Raw genomic sequence first — 13,743 nt, 5'->3', positions numbered from 1 at the left:
CTCGCCTTCAGTCTGGAGCTGCTCCATGTGGTGAGAAACCTGGCAGCGACCACCATGCCTTTCTTAGCTCATGTAATGACCCTGCCAGGTTGTGCAGAAAACCTAGAAAACTCAGAGTAGGCGACAGTTTGTTCCTGTTCACATCTCCACACCCTGGCCCCTGCGGTATAGAAACATAACCCATGGAAGGAAAACGAAGCCCAAAAGTTTCCCGAAGAAAGCAGCTAAAATGGCCTTAAACCAGCCCTGAAATCAGATCTGCCAAAACCTCTGGACACTGGTAATGTGGCATGCTTCTCTGGCCTTCTGGGAGTGGAGCAGACATCAGCCATAAAGGGCTGAGCTGTAGATCACTTGCCTCCCAACCCCATGTCACCTTCTGATACCTGGGCTCCTCTCTGCCCCTTGTGGGCACCCCCAGCAGCTCTCAGCAGCAGCCCTATTGAGAAGCTGAGAAGTTTGGAGGAGAGGCAACAAGAACAAGACAGAGGAGGACAGGGGAGCCCGGCCAGGGAAGCCTGCAAGCTCTCTGGCCATATAGCCAGAAGAGGAAAGGGAGTTCCTCTGCTTAGAGTCATGTCTGTGAGCCTTTCCCAGCCCCAGAGGCCTTGCCTGGAGTGAGGGAATCGGTCCCATCTGGCCCCTGCTGGGCAGAACAGCCCAGGACTCCCTGGGGACCCAGGCTCTAAGCACAGATGCCACACAGCCTCTTCATTGTCATCTAGCAGATGGCAGCACCATGTAGCTCCCTGTGTGGTGGGGGCAGGCTGCTCTCCTATGGCCTCTGGGGACAGATCTGAAAGAGCTGATTTGGGGGACAGTGGGGGGACTGGAGAATAAACAGGTAGCAAAACAAAAAGGACTAGACATGCCCTACAATCTATGGAGAAGTCATGTAGGCACACTCCTGTCAAGTTCGTGACGGCCATCCAAGGCCTGGCCAGAATCACAGCCTTGCAAGGCCCCCGCCCTATGCTCAGGGTCACCCTTGGAGTGAGGACAGTATTGGGCTAGAGTATGCGCGCATCCTAGAGCTGTTGTTTGCCAGCTGTGTGAGCCAGGGCAAACTTCTCATCTTCCCAAACCCTCAGTTTGCTCATCTATGAAATGGACACGGTGAAGTCTTGCAGTTTGCTGCTCGGATTTGAGGGGCCGCAGGGTGGGCTGAGCTTGGTATCAGGCTCCGAGAAGACGCTCAAGAAACCATCCCTCTGCCTATCACAGTGTTATTAGTCACGTCTTTAATGATGGAGATGGGAAAACAGAAGGTGGAACTCTAGGGGTAAATCTGGGATTTGGACCATGAATTAGCTAGCTGTCTGTTGCTATGACAAAATACCAGAGATCATTAATTTAGAAGGAGGGCAATATTAGTTGGCTCATAGTTTGGAGGTTTCAGTCCATGGTCAGTTGGAAATGATGCTTTGGGGCCTGTGATAAGGCCGAACATCATAGCAAAAAAGTGTGTGGGAGAGGAAGCCTGCTTGCCTCATGACCGCAAGGGAACACTTGGATTATATCCTCTCCAAGGGCGTATCCCGGGTGGCCTAACTTCCTTCTGCAAGGCCCCGCCTCTTAAGGGCTTTACCACTTCGCATCAACACTTGGGCCTTTGGGAGACACTCACAGTACAGTGGTTCTTTGGTTGTTGTCATAGTTACCTCTGCCACTATCAACATAAGGGAGGATTTGAGGGCAAGAAGAGGAAATAATAGAGCACACTCAACATTTGCCATTGCTGTGTCCAGAGCAGACAGCACTAATCAATCATGGCATTCTTTCCCAGTGAGCCGGGATGCAAACTCAGTCACCCTAAATACATGCTGGTGCCACCCAAAGATCATTAGTCTTTGTCCATCACTTGATGGTGCAAGGAACCAGGGGAAAGGGACTTTAGCCAGTTGTTTATCACCGGGCCTCAGTTTCCTCACCTATAAAATGGGAGTTCATAAAAGTACGCATGTCACCCAGGTGCTGGTAGTGCACATCCTGTGCTTGTAACCCTACCACTGGGGAGGTAGAGACAAGAAAACCCCTGGAGTTTGCTGGCCAGCCAATGAATGGGCTCCAAGTTGAGGGAGACACCTTACCTCAAAAAATTAGAAAGGGACAGAAGAGACACCCAGGGTTCACCTCTGGCATCTGCACACATGTACACACACTCACGTGGGCATAAGCATTGTGTGCATTTACTTATAATGTATCAGGGGTGGTATGGAGCAAATACAGCCGGATGAGCTGGCAAATGAAGAATGAGTTAAGACCATGCTAGGACTAGAAAGATGGCTTAGCAGTTTCGAGCACTTATTGCCCTTAGAGAGGGCTGGAGTTCATTTCCCTACACCCACACAGTGACCACCAACTGAAAGCCCAACTCCAAGGGATGCCATGGCCTACTCTGGTCTCCACAGGCATGCAAACGTGGTGCACAGATCCATGCAGGCAAACCACTCATACACATAAAACTGTCAACAAATAGAAGCATTGCTAGAGATGATTCTGGGAGACTGGGTCATGCAGGCGTCTTGCAGAAGAGTGCTCTTGAGTGGGAGAATTCAGAGCAGGAGCAGGTATGGCCTGTTCCGGCATAGAAAGGACCATGGGCGGGAAGAAAAGACTCACTAGTGGCAGTGCGTGGGGCTGAGCGTGTGGAAGAACGGGTCTGACGTTTTACTGAGCCGAGGGAACTCCTGGAACAAACGGTGAACGGGCCGAGGCAGACTTGAAGGCCCACTGTGTCTGAGATGTTACATAGACACCAGGGTGAAGATGTGGGCAGACAGCTAGACATATGAGCCTGGAGTTCAGGGGTGAGTCTGGAGCTGGAGCTGTAAATTGGGGAGCTGGCAGGACAAGCGTGGGGCGCTGGGGAAGAGAAGGAACTCAAGAGAGAGACTCGCATGACTGGAGGGTACCACGATGTCCACATCTCATGGTCTTGCCAAGGGAAGAATGATCCCTGGTGTGGCCACCCAGAGCCAGGTTCGTGGAGAGGATGGCGTCCTCTCCAGCCAGATGAGTAAGCGCACTGCTGTTCCTCTGCCAAGGGCTCCCATGTGTTAGCCACCCTGGCGCTCGCCTCTGCCTCTGGAACTGTGCCCAGGGCTCGGGAGAGGCTGGTCGTCCTCTGGGAAACCACCACAGAAATGAGCAGCCTGTCTGCTTCAGAAACAAGACAGCCGGTCCTGCTGGGGAAAACCACCTGCCCAGAGGCCCTGGGTCCCTTCTGAATCCCCAAACCATCCGCTTCTAGTGGTTTCCCTTTAAACCCATCCCTCTTCCTTGAAACTTGAGGACACCTCTCTCTGCAGGGTTCAAGAAACTCATCCTGCTCAGCACCCTGTGCGCCTCTCAGACCCACCTCTCACTCTCATCTCTCACCCCTCAGCCCTCACCTAGCCTCCTGGCCCTGCGTCCCTGGATGGCAGGAAAGGGTCTCCAGCATGAAAGGGTCAAAAGGTAGAGTTTGAAAGTAGGTGTGCTCAATAAGATTGATTCCCCTAGACCTGTAATGTAGGCTGGATAAAAGCCCTCTGCAGGTCCTGTTCCTTCTGGGGCTCTGCCCCAACCCCTTCTCACGCCAGCTGGATCAGGTCACAGAGCATCTGTGCGGCTGCCACTTCAGTGTCCTGCCTGCACCGCCCTTAAGTGCAGCTGCCACACAAAGTGAGAAAGTGTCCCAGGAGAGTCTCCAACTCTGATTGCAGGATAAGAAGACCAGACTCCTTTGAAAGAGAGACTGAGACAGAGCTGCTTCAAGGGACAAAGGTTGTCAGAGCAAGATCCCTGCCCTCACCCACACCCACACACACACACACACACACACACACACACACACACACACACACACACACACCATACTCACTTAAGAGGCTAGGGACAGTCAGAGAAGCCTACTTTAAGTTCCTGGCTGGAGCAGCCCTCATCCCACTTCAAGCTTCAGACACCAGAGTATCTGGAGGGCACCACATCCGGAGGAAGCTTTGAGCCTCTCCTACCCTGGTCAGTCTCTAGTGATTTTTCTTTTTCTTTCTTTCTTTCTTTCTCTCTCTCTCTCTCTCTCTCTCTCTCTCTCTCTCTCTCTCTCTCTCTTTCTCCCTCCCTTCCTTCCTTCCTTCTTTTCATTTTTCTTTCTTTCTTTAAGCAGAAATGTCAGCCAACAAGAGCCAATAATTAAAAACATTTAAGGGTTTCATAAGCAAGTGGTTAAACTATTCATGGTGGGAGCATTTACGTCATGAAAATTGGCAGACTACAGCTCTGAGACCTTCCTTACTTCCTTCACACTTTCCTCTTCACTCCCTCCTCCTCCCTGCTCTTCCATCACTCATCCCTCCTTTTCCCCTTCCTTCTCTCCCCCTCCCTCTTCTCTCTTACTTTCTTGCTTTTCCTTTATGAAAACTGGTTTCCAGCACTCCACTGCCTTGAATGTGCCTACAGAAAGGTGCACCATCACCAGGTTACAGCTCAAAGAATTCCCATAAACCAAGCATGCTCCTGCTGGGGAACACAGTCTTGCCTGCACGCAGAACTCCTTCATATCCTCCGCTCACTCTCCTGGGCCAATGGCGACCACAAATTAGTGTTGCCTAAACGTCAAACTTTATTGGAATCTTACAGTATGTTCTTTGTTCACGATCGTGTTGTACGCTTTGCCTACCTTACTGGGTATAATTGTAGATCATATATTCTCACCACCATATAGCATTCCATTGTGTAAATATACCACAAGCAACTTCTCTGTTCTCCTCTACTGGGCATCTGTGTTTTCTTCCATTTGAGATGATGAATGCATAGCCATGCTGGGGTATCCTAGTACAGTTCTGTCCAAGAGAACATGCTTCAGTAGTGGAAATGGTCCAGTACGAATGGCCCAAGCCACAGGTAGTTCCTAGTATTCAGAATGTGATTAGTACAACTAAAGAACTGGATTCTAAATCTTAATTGGTTTTTATTCAGTAGCTGCCGGTGCCCATCACACTATACTGCCCAGTTCCAGTGAAAAGGTCTCCCACCTAGAAGTAGGAGCTTGGACACTAGAATATACCAATGTTTAGCTTCCATAGGTAAAAGCCAAATACTTCCAATATGGCTGTTCCAACCTGGCCTCTCACTAGCAAATCTGAGGTTTCTGACCACTGTGTTCCCTGACAACAGTGAGCAGAGTCTAAGTTGTTCATCTTAGCCATTAGAGTAGGAAACCTGTCTGGCGCATGGTGCTTTTCGTTTGAATTTCTAGTGACTTAGCATAGGATCTTGAATACTCTCTTCTTAAAGGGCCTCTCGGATCTTTAGCCATTTTTCTATGGTGTGCTTTCATTATTGATTTATAGGCAGTCTTTATATGTGAATGGCCCCTCGGCTGGACATAGCATTGCAAAAATCTTCCTGCCTAAAGATTGCCTCTGGCTTTCATGATATCTTTGGGTTAATAGCATATGCCTACCTTTTTATCCATAAAATATAGGTTAAATTTTATATACAGAATTATTTCGTTTAACTAAGTATGAGATTATGAATTATCTTCTTGTAGTCCTGAGGAGCAGAGGATTTCATCACTGCCATTCCAAGAATAAAATGGTACAAATTGGAAAGCCCGTGTTGACCACGTTCAGTCTCGTACCTGTGTCAAGAAAGAGGTTTTATCTGGTGTTGGTGACATTTCAGATTTCAGCAAACGTGTGTATAATAACATTTAGGAGAGCCCTGGCAAAATAATTTAAGCTTTTTCAGAAATTTCCCACTTTTCAAGGTAAAGGGGGTTCCCCGGTACTTTAAAATATGTGCAGTGACGTTGACATTTTAAGGACATCGGAGGACATGTGGCCATTACACATGCATAGGGTGTCAACAGCACGCTGTCAACCGTGGGGACAGTGGTGCTGTGGAGGAGTGAGATGGCCGACTATACCTGCAGTCCTGACGCACTGGCCTGTCTGCCAAGCGTAAAATCCAATTATCTACAACAACATGACTATCGGGGGACCCAGACAGTACGTAATTTACAACTGAATTTGAAGCTTCAGGAACCTGGCAGGTGTTCTTTAAATATAAATTCGACTGAGTGCTAAGTGAAAACCCCAGACTTCAGTAGAAGGGGAGACTGGCACCGTAAATGTTTAGCTGTCATTCCCATGCCAGGTTTTATTCTGTCTTTGCTCCTGAACTGGGATTTAAGAAATGAACGGCCCAGCTGTACACAATGTCTTCTCACAAATGCCACGGGTACCGCAAGTTGATAAAGCACATTCGGAACAAAGGGACGTACAGCGCCTTCCCTCTCTCCTGCTGTGCAAAGACCGAAGACCAAACAAGGGTCTGTCGGTCAGTTTAAGTTATTAACCAGGAGCGTGCCTTTGTGCTGCAGGGGTAGGGTTCAAAGGCAACAAGGTCAGCCCTGACACAGGTAGCGGGAGGTGCCAGAGGCACCGAGGGTGTGAGCCATCATCCAGAGACTCTAGGTAAACAGCACCCACTTCCTGTCAGCTGCGGTGAAGGACTGCATGTTTCCGTCTGAAAAGATTCCTGTGGGGCTTTTTGCTTATCATTTGGAGAAAGGCTGTCTTGGGTTGTCTCAGCGAACAGGAGGCCTAGGCTTTCAAATTCGTTTTCCTGTCTGCTCACAGATGTGTTCGCTGTTAGCGCTGCTTGACATTGAGCCGCTGTCATGGGCGGCGTGACTAATCGCTTGTGTATCCAGCGGAGAACAAGCCGGTTAGGGTAGAAAGCTAATCATGGAGGAAGGGCAATTCTGTGAAGAGGAGGAGAAGGATTGTTTTGTGTCCCGAGCTCTATTAACCAGTACATAGACAGCTCAGAGAGCTGATCTCCAGGGTCCTGGGGGCACACTGTGAATGATGGGGTGCATTAGCGAAGTCTTTCTTCAGTATCCCTGTCCATTTTAGATGTGACCCTGACCCTGTTCACATCTCAGTGCCCGGGCAATCTTTCAACCCCCTCACCATCCCGCCCCTCCCACTCTGCAGCCCAAACGCCCATCAGAGTTCTTTAATCTCAATACAGACCCGCTGTGCGTGTTAGTGGTTAGAACCTTTTGTGTCCTACTCAAAGGGTCTAAAGCCGTGAAGCTATTCACGGATCTCTTCATCTTCAAGTGTTTTATGATTCACATTTATCTTTGTTTGGTTTTGCTGCAGTTGGTGTTGTTGTTTAGAGACAGGGGTTTCCTGTGTAGCCCTGAGTGTTCTGGAACTCACTCTGTAGACCAGGCTGGCCTTGAACTCAGAGATCCACCTGACTCTGCTTCCAGAGCGCTGGGATTAAAGGTGTGTGCCACTGTGCCTGATAACCATTCACATTTAGAGCTGCATCTAGGAAATATCTTTAGGGTTTTAAGGTTTAATTTTTATATTTTGGGCGCCTGTTATGAGCCAGGCATCCTATTAATCAATGTGCTTTGATTAGCTTATATCAGAGGACACTGCTCCAATTTTACAGATGAGGCAAGAGGTTCAAAAAGCTTAGTGGTCACCACTGGCCAGAGGCAGAGGCAGGATTTGAACCCATGACTTTTGATTTTGCTCTGTTACTTGGGCTGGCCTAGTTCTCTTCCTACTAATGATAAAATACCTTAGATTATATATATTACACTGCTAGCCTGTGTGTAGTCCCTGAGGGAACTTCTATGGATATTTGGGAGGCAGAGGCAGAGGCAGACAAATATCTTCTGAGTTCAAGGCCATCCTGATCTACAGAGCGAGTTCCAGGACAGCCAGGGCTCCACAGAGAAACCCTGTCTCGAAAAACAAAACAAAACAAAACAAAAATCATGCCAACGACCTGCTTGGTATTTCTTCTCCCATTCTTTTATTTTCTTTCACCTGTTTGCTTCCTAAATCTAACTAAAATACATTTCTTGTGGTCAGTGTATAGTTGACCTTGCCTTTTTATTTACTCTGGAGCTCTCTGTTGCTTAAGTAACTGATTCACCCATATGTTTTTACAAAAACAAACTAATAAAAACATAGATGACGGACTAGCACAAAGGGCATTTTAATGTGTGTTTTCCTTTTGTCTCGTGTCTCTTTTGTCCTTGTGTTCCTCCTGTACCTCTTTCCAATGAAGTAAACATATTTAATTTACTGGTTGTAGTCTTCTGGGATTTTAAAAAACATCTGTTAGTAATCGCTCTGAGGGTTGTGTATGTGTCTCTGTATCACAGTCTATTTCAGAGTAGTAGTAACTCAATCCAGCATAATAGGGAAACTTTGACCTAATGCCTCTTTCCCCGTTTTTGTGCTTTTATTCGCATATTTGCTGCATCCGTATGTGATGTGAACATATCAAAATAGAATTAAAGTTTAAGGATTATACAACCTTGTGTCTTTTAAAGGAGCTAGAGAGAGGCGTGAGGGGCCCGAAGGGATGGTTCAGCAGTTTAGGGCACTTGCAAAGGTCTGGTTCAGTTCCCAGCGCTCACAGCAGGTGGTTCACAAGTACCTGTGAGCTGCAGGGGACCCAGTGCCGTCTTCTGGCTTCTATGGGCACCCACATCTGCAGACACATAGATACACATCAATAAATTATTTCAAAAAGAGTAAATGAGAAAGAATATACTTCTGAACCCTAACTTTGCATTTCCTCCTTCCTGCGGAATCAGGCTAGCCCTTACTAAAGCTAGCACCTTTCCCTCAGCTTTAGTATCTCTTGCACACCAAGCCTGCCAGCAGCAAGGCCTCTTGCTTTTGCTTGTCTGGAAGTTCTTTTGTTTCAGTTTTGAGGGAGTTTTGCTAATACAGCACTCTTATTTAGCGGTTAGCTTGACGGTGCCATCCACTGCCTCGGTGCTCCATGGTTTCTTATTAGCCCTTCACTACTAACAGGCTCCCCTGTAGGAGCTTTCTCTGTCCTTGGCCTTCAGTAGTGTGTCTGATGTGCTGAGGTGGGGATCTCTCTTTGTGTTTATTCTACTTGAGATTTGCTGAGTTTCTTGTCTATGTAGAGTAGGTTACCAAATTGGGGGAAATTTGATCTAAGTTTCTGAGGCTCTATTCATTCTCTCTCTCTCTTTCCCCCCTCTCTCTCTTCCTCTCCCCCCTTTCTCCCTTCCTCCCTCCCTCCCCTCCCTCTCTCTCCTTCCCCCTCCCTTCCCCTCCCTCTCTCCCTCCCTCCTCCTCCCCCTCTATTCACATTGGGTGACTTTCTGTTGATTTGTTTTCAAGTTTACCAGTTCTTTGGCACTTGAAATCTGATGTTGAGTTCCTCTAATGGTTTCTTAGCATTGTCTTTCCAGTTCTATTTGTCAAACAAACAAACAAACAAACAAACAGAAAACAAGGTTTCATGTATCCCTGGTAGGCTTTGAACTAGCTGAGTGTCCTAGTTAGCCTTCCCTGTCAACTTGACACAACCTCAAACCTCCTGAGCAGGGAGTTCTAACTGAGGGAAATACTCAGATCTGATTGGCCTATGGATTTATCTGCCGGGAGGTTGCATTGTTAATTGATGTAGGAGGACCCAGCCCACTGTGGGCAGCACCATTCCCTTGGCAAGTAGTCCTGGGCTGTATAAGAAAGCAAGCTAAGTGTGAGCTTGTGAGTAAGCGAACAGCATTCCTCTGGTCTCTGCTTCGGGTTCTTTCCTGAGTTCCTACCCTGACCCCCCTCAATGAACTGTCACCTTTAACCTGAAGCGAACCACTTCCGCCCTAAGCTGCTTTTGATCTGAGTGTTTTATCCCAGCAATAGGAAGGAATCCACAACAGCGAGGTTGGTGTCAAGCTCCTGGTCCTCCTGGCTTGGACTCCCCCGTGCTGGGATTGTAGGTGTGCATGGCTGCCTGGCTCCACCAAGTTCTCTATGGTGGTTTGCCAAGATTCTCTGCTCCTTGGAGCCTTGCAATCATACCTTCCTTAAACTCTTTAAACATAACTTCTTTACTGACTTACCCATGTTTATAATTGCTTTAAAGTTTTGTCTGTCCAGTCTGATATCTGAGGATGTACACAGACAGCTTTTATTGACTGCTGCTTTTTGTTATTTTTATTTGATATTTTCTGACTATAACTCATGTTTTCCTCTTTCTTTTTGCGCATTTGTTGAGCATTGAACATTTTAGATAATATAGTAACTATGCCATAGGAGCTGTGGTTTGTCTGGCTGTTTAGGATGTGGTTTGAACTAAGGCTGTAAAAATCTGTCTCTACTACAACATACAGTTGCTCATGTTTCTACTTGGATTTTTCTTTCTTGGCTGTAGTTTTAAGATTTCTTTCCTTCTAGTTGACTGGTGTCTGCATGGCTCAGTGTTCACCCAAAGAACAGTCACAGGTTGTTCTCAAATGCTTCCCGATAGTAAAGCCTACTCACCTTCTCTGCTGATGGCTTTGCAGAGTGAGGCCTAGGGAAAACACTGACTTCTTAGGAGCTTATATCTCTTTGTGTAAAAATAAAGGCTGCCTCAGGCAAAGAGATCCAGGCTCTACTCTACTGCATCCCAGGCAGAAATCAACCCCAGGAATCTGGAGCGTCTCTCGGGGTATGGTGTTTTGAATAGGTATGACGCTCATAGACTCGTGTTCGAATGCTTGGCGGATAGGGAATGGCACTGTTAGGAGGTATGGCCCCATTGGAGATAATGTGTCACTGTGGAGGTAGGCTTTGAGGTCTAATATGCTCAAGCTACACCCAGTGGGGGACTCGGTTCACCTCCTGTTGCCTGTGGATCAAGATGTAGAACTCTCAGCTCCTTTCTGAGTGTCGTGTCTGCCTGCATGCTGCTATAATAATGGACTAAACTTCTGACATTGTAAGCCGACCTCAACTGTTTTCCTTTGTAAGAGTTGTTGTGGTCATGGTGTCTCTTTACAGCAATAAAAACCCTAAGACATGGGCCATTGAAGCTTACTCCCTCTACAGTTACCAGCTAGCCCACTAACCCATTTTCATCACGCTCAGGGCCACAACTCGAGGCTCGTGTCGCAGCTAGCCATGTTTATTCACTGCTGTGACCACTGCTTAACTAACAGCATCCTAAGTAAATTATACTCTCTTTTATTCACAGTAACAGGGAAGCTGCCAGCATTCACATCCTGTGCCATTCAGGCTGACAGAGATAGTGAGGAACTGTGGGAAGCAATTCCAGTCAAGCACTCCACTGAATCTCACTGTCTTTGCTCAGATAGGACTGAAATGGTGTCCTTAGAGTTGTGGCCAGCCTTTGCGGTTGCATTTATGGAGTGTTTATATAAATCTACTTACATGGTCTTGTGCAATTCACAGAGAAACACCTTCAAACATAATTACCTTATCTGAGAGATGAGGACAGCCAACGTCACTAACCAAGGGTTTTAATGACTGCATTTACCACCTGCAGGACTTCCTCTCTCTAAAGCTTTTGAACCGTTTAATTTTGGGTGGTGGTGGGTATAGGCAATGCCCCCATGCCAAGGTGGTGATTCAGCTCTGCAATAACAAATAGTGTAGTGGTGATCTACACAGACCCTAAGTCTGACTCACAGAAATAATTCGAGATTTTCTTTCTTACTAATAATGCTAATTAGCCCAAGAAAGACAAGGAAAGACCAGTTTCTATTCATGTTGAGTTCAGTTGCAGGCGTGTTTCTGAGTGTCCTGGGGGCTAAAGCAGAAAGAGCAGAAAGAATCAGTCATGCAGTTCCGTTGGTCTCTTGTTTTGTTGCATTTTGTTTTTCTTTCCTTTGTTTGTAACAATGTATCACCTAGCCCAGGCTGGCCTCAAACTCACTGTGTAGCGGAGAATGATCTGGAACTGGTTTTCTAGTCTCTGACTCCTGAATGTTAGCTTCGTAGGCATGTGACAAAAGTCTGTGAGCCAGATTTTTTTTCCCTGTGTATCAGGTCTTTGGAGAAAACAATGACGTTTATGATATTCATATCCTGAATATGTTTGCCTTTGAGTTTCTGTCCTAGCTAGCTTTGATTATCAGCATCACAGAGCTACAGTCATTTGAGTTACTGTCTGGACCAGCCTAGCCTGTGGGCGTGTCGGGGAGAGATTGTCTTAATTATTAACTGATATAGAAGGGCCAGTCCACTATAGATGCCACAGTCCCTAGGCAGGTAGTCCTATACTCTGCCAGAAATACAGCTAAGCATCAGCCTGTCAGTGAGCCAGCAAGCAGTAGTTTCGGCTTCAATCTCCTGCCTTCATTACTGCCATGACTTCCCTCAGTAATGAACTATGACCTAGAAGGATGAGAAGCAATAAACGTTTTCCTCCCTTAGTTTCTCATCGCCAGAGTGTTTTGTCACAGCAATGTGAAGGAAACTAGGACAGATATGACAGGATGGATGAGCAGGTCCAGCAGTGACAAACCTTTGACAAAGCTAAGTCTCTTCAGTCTGGGCTCTGAGGCAGAAGGCCGCATGAATCTCTGAGAAATCAGGACCTGAGAGAGCCTCAGCCATCCTAGCTCTAGGCTTGTTCCAGGGACTGAGAACTTTGCAGTACAGAAGTCTGTGGATGACACCAGTAAGCTTCTCTCTCCCAACGTGGGACAGCTGGTGGTCATCAGCCGCATTTGTGAATTTAACATTTTATGGATCAAATATTCATGAGCTCCTGGAACTTCCATGTTAACGTAAATGGCCATTTTTCTGTCATGATTGTAAGTCCCACAATGCAAGCTGGCAGATTGGAGCTAAACCCCTGGCTGATAGTCCCCTCACCCCCACCCCTACAGACGCTTCTCAACCCAGTTCCACACCACCCACTTACCCAGCATACACTGGGACTCTATCAGTGTTTTCAAAACCTGGCGATACAGCTCATTGGTAGAGTACTTGCCTAGAATGCACAAGTCTCTGAGTTCAATCCCCGGCACTGTGAAAAAAGAGGCCATGTGGGGCCAACTCTAGATAGAGATGGCAGAGAAGAGGAAGCCCTGGAGGCCAGGGAGGAGGCCAGCAGGGAAGTGAGAGCAGGTGTAGGTTTTAGACAACTGTATCCTTCATCACAGCTGGCTCAGAAACAGGGCAAGTGAGCCAGTCGACTTCCAGCCGGTGAATAAATATTTCTGCAAGCCAGAAATAAAATATTACCAAGTGACAAAGATATGGGCTGAGGTATATGGAGGGACATCTGAGCTCATTTTAGTGTGTTTATCTGAGAGGCAGGATGTGTCTCTGAGCTCTTGTTTAGAGAATCATTAAGGACTCGTGGGTGGTCACGTATATTTTCCCAGTTATATCTGAACATAGTGGTTGAAAACCTTCTGCTTGGCAGTGGAGTGTTCTCTGGTTAACTTTGACTTGTAGGCCAGGTGGGAGCAGAAGTGAAGTGGGACCGGGAAACACCACGATACACCGAGTCTCCCTCTCTGCATGCCAGGATATCTGTTTGGGAATCTCTTGCTGTCCAGTTTGAGAGGTTCATTTCTGTCTGAGTCATGGTTACGCTGCAAGCCAGGCGTGCGTGTGGAATAAGCATTTGGTGAGTATTGGTTAGGAATGCATGAATGAGTGGATAATGGGTGGATTATCCGTCATAGGTGGATAGTACGGATGGGTGCGTAGACAGACGGTTGGATGGATAAATATGGGTAGATGGGTAGGTAAAAGAATGGATGAAGGGATGGGTAGATACCTAAATGGATGGTGGACAGATGAATGCGTGGGTGATAGGTGGGTGGGCGGATTGATGGATAAGTGAGAGGCAGGTGGATGAGGGGGTGGATAGGTAGAAGATGATTGGTGAATGGTGGGTAGGTGGATTTAGGGATGTGCTTATGGATGGATAGATTGA

The 13,743-nt window shown here is 47.1% G+C and overlaps 1 protein-coding gene across 1 annotated transcript in view; it reads left to right on the top strand.

Annotated features, from left to right (window-relative positions):
- Bean1 (brain expressed associated with NEDD4 1) overlaps positions 1-13,743 on the top strand; it is a 43,082-nt gene that overhangs the window by 12,139 nt on the left and 17,200 nt on the right. The gene's annotated exons all lie outside the window — the stretch shown is intronic.

Source organism: Microtus ochrogaster, chromosome 4 (assembly GCF_000317375.1).
Source record: "Microtus ochrogaster isolate Prairie Vole_2 chromosome 4, MicOch1.0, whole genome shotgun sequence".
Lineage (NCBI taxonomy): Eukaryota > Metazoa > Chordata > Mammalia > Rodentia > Cricetidae > Microtus > Microtus ochrogaster.
This window is presented reverse-complemented; position numbering and strand designations above follow the sequence as displayed.